This window comes from Chiloscyllium plagiosum, unplaced genomic scaffold, assembly GCF_037043375.1.
Source record: "Chiloscyllium plagiosum isolate Xiang-an unplaced genomic scaffold, Cpla_swu_hap1 HiC_scaffold_13, whole genome shotgun sequence".
Taxonomy (NCBI): domain Eukaryota; kingdom Metazoa; phylum Chordata; class Chondrichthyes; order Orectolobiformes; family Hemiscylliidae; genus Chiloscyllium; species Chiloscyllium plagiosum.
In genome coordinates this window covers 105452499-105459015 of record NW_028270151.1, presented here as the reverse complement: position 1 = coordinate 105459015, position 6517 = coordinate 105452499, and the positions used below count along the sequence as shown (strand labels likewise).

General features: G+C 44.8%; 1 pseudogene; it reads left to right on the top strand.

The window, feature by feature from the left end:
• The first annotated feature begins 3572 nt into the window (after positions 1–3572).
• Positions 3573–4648, top strand: LOC148148401 (syncytin-1-like; annotated as a pseudogene).
• Positions 4649–6517: the final 1869 nt, after the last annotated feature.

Sequence of the window (6517 nt, the reverse complement as noted above, 5' to 3'; positions counted from 1 at the left end):
CCCCCACTGTGGGAGATTAGAAATGTAGCTTCTGCAGGTGAGGGGTGGGCTGTTGCGGGGGTGGGACATGAAACAAACGGTCGCGGAATTCTTGTAGCATGTAGCATACTTAAGGCTAAGACTTTAATGAATATAGAGGGTCTTTTAAAGAAAATAGTTTTAAGCTAGGAAATAACTATGAAGGGTTGTAGCTGACCACAAAAGAAGCAACAGGGGCATTTCACAATAAAGCTTATAGCATGATAAGAGAAACTGGATAAAAGAACAAGCTGTAACAAACAAGGAACAAAGAATGCAGACATACAAGGACATTAGGATGGCCAGATAAGAAAACAACTAGAGAAAAAAACAAATGAGGTAACCGGCTTAGGATACGATGAGATTAGACCATTGAGAAAAGGGAGGCATGATTCAGCAACTTGCAAACTGAACAAAGAAAGTTGACATGCTTTGTTATGTGCACATATTTGCTTTGTTATGTGCGCATATTTGCTTTATTGCAGAGGCGTCCGGTACTTGCAAGGCCATAATAAATTGTTCTTGTTTCCAAGGCTTTGTCTCAGGCTTATTTATGAGTGATTTCTTTTTCTCACAATTGGGGGCATCGTTCCGGGATCCAAAACTCAGAACACTGTACACTCTTGGGACGACAGGGGAGGTGCACCTCGCCGATTTCTTTGATCTCTGACTCGCTTGTTTGTCGTTCGCGGTTCGGGCGAGTACGATCCGAACTGGGAGACCCTGGAAACAAGTCGGGCAGACGCGGGGGGTTCGGTCGGGCAACTCTTGTGCACAAGGCCCTTGCAGGGAAAGGTCTTACGCACTGAAACGACCAGGTAACTCTGTGCACAGACCAAGGTAAGAAAAGAGACTTTTATGTATTGCCTTGGTGTTCGGGACGTACGAAAAGTACGGGGAATTGGCGAGATATAAAATAAAGCATATATCAATGGAAACAGCACTTGTCAGAAGGGCTAGTAGCTGAAGGGCTACTGAGGGTACACTTCATAACTAACTTATGGCCAGACGTCCATAAAAATATTCAAAAGCTAAAGGAGTCATTGCGGGAAGCTCAAAGTGTCTGTGAGATATGGTGCCTGTATGTGTGTGAAAGAGAGAGAGAGAGGGAAAAGAGCTGTAGATCCAGTAGAAAGTTTGACCCTTTGTGATTCGGTTTGAATGCACATTTGTTTGTTGGAGACTGAATGTTTGTGCTTTGTTCCCTAGAGCTTGAGATCCGGGACTGTTTTGAATTGATTTCTACTATGGAAATTTTAACATGATTTCTTTTAAGGTGAAGGATTTTACAGATTATGAAATAAAATGTTAACTCCTGTTCTTTTTACAGGTCATGACTGCCTTATTATCAGTTTCTATCTAAGCTCTTTTTCCTTACATAAAAGTGATTTATGGAGAACAGTTGATGGCTCAAAAAGCATATAATTGGTCAGATTAATCGGACGAGTAAGGTGTCTAATCAGGACCCTGAAGGGGGTGTGGAAGAAGGTGGCACCGGACCTCGTTAATATTAATTAAATTAGCAACAATGGGAGGCACGGGGGAGTTGCCTGTGTAACGATCGATCTGCAAATAACGTTAAAGGGGAATATATTCCGCCCGACAGTCCTTTGGGGAAAATGTTGGGAAATTGGGTACACACCTCCCGGACGCGGGGGAAAGATATGGTTATAATGATAAACTATTGTTGTTTTGTCTGGACCCGAGAAAGCATTAAGGAGTCGATTTTTTTTGGCCCGTATATGAGTCCAATAAGGATTGGCTGAGCCAAGATCTAAATATATACGTCAATTGGAAAGAAACATACAGTAAAGAAGAGTCGGAATATGTGGCTTGCTGGATAGGGGTTGCGGGGATAAAATTATATCCCATGAAGGTGGAAGAATCATGGAAAGAGCAAGAAAAGAATGAACAAGAGAAACCACAATGGGATCCCTTAACCTGTTTACCGCCCCCATACCCTCCTCAAGAGACATGTCTATCCCGTCTCTACAGCCAGCCTACGGCCCCAGAACCGAAAGCAACTCCAGTAACTGAAAGAGAAACGGGCTCTGAGCTAAAAGATGCAGAACCTGGGGGCCCAGAGTCACTCGAGCCACCATACGTAAAGGAGGAGATAATGGAAAATATAAAATTATGTCCCTCAAGAGAGGTCCCGATTAGGGACAGAGAAATAGGATACGTAAACGCTCCCTTAACTAGTAGTGAAGTTAGGGCTTTTAAGAAGGAAATGAAAAGTCTGATAGAGGATCCGGTGGGATCTAAGGGAAATGGTAATATTGGGAATTAAAGAGGCGGCACCAAGATCACAAAACTTTGTTAAGGCTTTCGAAGTACGACAAGAGAAGGATGAAACCCCTTCTGTATTTCTTCAAAGGCTCAAGGAGGCCACAAGGAATTATGCGGGAATGGATCCCAATGATCGATAGCACAGCGGCACTTAAAGGTCCAGTTTGTAACTCAATCATGATCGGACATACAAAATAAATTACAGAAATTAGATGGATGGAATGAAAGACAGATGGAAGAATTGTTACGTGAGGCACAGAAAGTGTATGTGAAAAGGAAAGACGAGATGCAGAAACAGAAAGCCAAAATGATTGTGGAAATAACAAAAAGGAGACTGGGATCGGGGGATAACAGAAAGGATAGGGGAGGACACGAAAGGCAAAGGTCGGACATAGGGGGAAGGAGGCAACAGGCAGGATGTTACCATTGCGGGAAAGTGGGTCATTTTAAACGGGAATGCCCGGAATTAGCACAAGAAATGGAAGCCGTTTCCCTAATGACCTTCGTTGAGGACGAGGGGAGTCAGGGGTTCCTTCTTCCTGAGACCCACCGGGAACCCTGGATAAATCTAAAGGTGGGACCTGAAGGAGAAGAGGCAGTACTTTTGGTGGACATGGGATCGGCACGATCATCCTTCAGTTTTCGACCTACCGGTGTTAAATTGACTAACAAGAAACTCAGGGTTTCCAGAGTAAAAGGCGAAGAATTCTTGGTGTCTATTTTTGAGCCAACCCTAATTAGAGGAAATGATGAGGAAGTGACAGGACAATTACCAACTGTAGAGTTCAATGATAAGTTCTTTAAAAAAAACTATATTGTGGCGCTCGGCTCTTCTTTGTCTGTCCTTAGGAAGAAGGGTCTGTTGACCCAGACACCTCCACTTGAGTTCGCCGTACCTCGAAAACAACCGGGTGATTGGGTCCTGATCAAAACCTGGAAAGATACCAAACTGCAGCCAAGCTGGGAGGGACGTTCCTCACCCTCCTGACTACTGAAACAGCCGTCCGAACTGCTGAAAAAGGATGGAGTCACCACACTCGTGTTAAGGACCCGGTGGACGCTCCTTCCCCTAAGGCAGACTGGCAAGCACATCCTACAGACAACCGTCTGAAAATCAAGCTGAGTAAAAAGAATGGACTGAGATAAGAGACTATTAAGTATTGGTTAAAAACTGTATCCCAAAACAATTGTAAGTGTGGCGTGGACTCCCTCCTCCCTGGTATTTAAAGGGTTAGGGAAGAGACAGATAGGGGTTGTGAGCTGAAATGAATGGTCAGCTTTATATTGTCACGATAATATTGGCGCTAGCTGCCAAGTGGGGTGGGAAAAATTATTTTACCGCTTTTTGTCAGTATTATGCTAAACTAAAGGGGCATACCGACTGTTGGGTATGTGCGGAGATCCCACACCATGAGGAATCTGGAATCCCTCTCACGGTAATGCCACTAACCAAAAAAGAAGTGCACGTTGTACAACAATTAGACTCGGGCTGAAACAATAGAGAATGGAGATCTGACAGGGGTAATTATAACATTGCGGGATGGTTCCCTCGACCAGCCCCGAAAACTCTGGGTGCTATCAATGGCCTTAGAGTTTCCCCACCGAAAGGAGCAGTAAATACCACTTGTTTCTGTATTCAGAATGATACCGCACCCTTCCGATTAGGAAAGTCATCTTGTGTCTACACGAGCCAATCCCCGAATATTAAGTAGAATATATTGGGTATGCGGTCTGAAGGCCTATCCATTTATTCCCGGGGAAAAATACATTAGCGTGACCGAATGTATAGAAATGCATGCATGTTATGATGTTGATCAAACACTGCCTCAAAGCCAGAAAGGCTGGAGCGGCTGCTGCTACCGCGCCCATATAATTCCCCACTTGAGGCTGTTAGAGGGAGCCCCAAAAATACCTCAGAATAAACAGGGAGGAAGGCGAGTAACCGAAGGAGATCGCCTCCTCTGGACTTGGATGCCTATGTATGGCTCGAGCGGGAGTAGAAATACAAACGTTGGCAGCTTCCCTGGAAGAGCTGTCCAACAATACTGCTGATGCGTTGGCCGAAACCCAATCCCAAGTAGCAGCCATAACGACCGAAATGATTGCCACTAGGCTAACGACTCTTCAGAACAGGTTGGCTCTAGATTATATTCTGGCAGAGAAAGGTGGTACCTGTGCACTAATTGTAGAGGAATGTTGTACTTACATACCTGAGGTCTCCTCTAACATTAATGAAATCTCCAAACACGTGCGAGACAAAATCGCCAAAATAAAGAAGGCCGGGAATCGGTACCGGAATGAAAAGGGATGGGAGTGGGGGAATTGGGGATTGACTGTTTGAGGAAGGTGGTTAGTCAATCTGGCTATCTATCGATTATAGATATTAGTGGGTCTGGTGGTAGAGTTCAATGTCCTAAAATGGGTAATGAGCCGACTGATGACATCCCTTGGGGAAGGAACACAAATACATCATCAGATGCTTTTACAACCAGCAGGTAATATGCAACAAAGGGAAAGTCAAAGAATGTTCCTAGAGTTCGAGGGACGAACAGCACAAATGTAAAATGTAAGATTATGTACCTCATTGCCAAAAGGCGTAAGAGGGCAGACCGTAAGAAAATAAATTAAAGGAGACTTAATAAGTGCAGAAACAACAGTTAGAGAAAAAGAAAAAGGGGGGAATTGTGGGAGGTTGGAAATGTAGCTTCTGCAGGTGGGGGGAGCTGTTGCGGGGTGGGACATTATACAAACGGTCGCGGAATTCTTGCAGCATGTAGCATACTTAAGGCTAAGACTTTAATGAATATAGAGGGTCTTTTAAAGAGAATAGTTTTAAGCTAGGAAATAACTATGAAGGGTTGTAGCTGACCACAAAAGAAGCAGCAGGGGCATTTCACAATAAAGCTTATAGTATGATTAGAGAAACTGGATAAAAGGACAAGCTGTAACAAACAAGGAACAAAAAATGCAGACACACAAGGACAGCAGGATGGCCAGACTTCCCCGAGACTGGCCTGCTCCACCTTACAGTGAGAACCTGGAGAAGATTTCACTTCTCACTGAGAGGCTGCAACTCCAATCTAAATCAGGCTGTTTCCCTCCGAAGAGTGCAGAACTCTACAGATCAGGCCCTTGTGTAGTCATAACCTCCAGTGTGTGGACCAAGAGCTGGGAGATAGCATTAAGAACATAAGACCATCCAAAATAGGAATAGGAGGAGACCACCCAGCCCTTTGAGCCTGCTCTGCTATTCAATAGGATCGTGAATGATTTAGCATTTGATCTGGGAGTTGAAACCAGGACAGTACAAAGACAGAGAGAATCAAATTATTCTACCATGAGGAATCATCAGACAGGAGCTGGAACCAGAGAGAGTTAACACACACACGTACACGCACGCACACATACACACAGACACACACATACACGCACACACATACACAGACACACACACACACACACGCACACACACATACACACACATATACATAGACACACACACACGCATACATACTGACACGCGCACACACACACATACACACAAGAATACAAGCTGTTTCTGGGAATTTTACCACAAGGGGCGAGCTCTACACTGAGGAGAGACAAAGGCGCAAAATGCTAGAGAGGGGGCAGCTGCACAGTCTGATCCCACTGATCTCACTGCTTCCCATTCCCATGAGAGCTCTCTTGTCTATTTCTGTGTTCCCAGCTGTCTCTCCCACATCTTTCCTTCAATTCCTATCTCTCAACATCCTTCACATCTCTGCCCTGTTGACATTTCCCTGTAGATTCCCTTCCTACACCACTCTGCCCCTGTGTCACCCCACCATGTTTTTCAGGAATGCTTAATCATTCAATCTTTCACAAAACAAACACCTTGCTCATCTCTCCCTGCATCTTTCTCTCAGCTCTGTGGGATCTTGCTATTCTTGTCTGTACATCATTCTCGCTGCATCGCAGCAGCTCCCCCACCCCGACCACCACCCAACTCTTTCAGCTCTATCTCTCTGCTGCTGCAACTCGTCTCTCTCTCTCTCTGTCCTATATCTCTCCCTGGGATTTCTCTCTTGCTGCCTGACTGATCTTCTCACCCTGTCTTTGCCTCCCCTTTTTCACCTTGTATCTGTCTGACATTGTATTTCTCTTCCTGGGATTTTACTCTCTCTCTCTCCCTTTCTCACTCTGCCTTTCTCCTGCTCTCTTTCAGTTC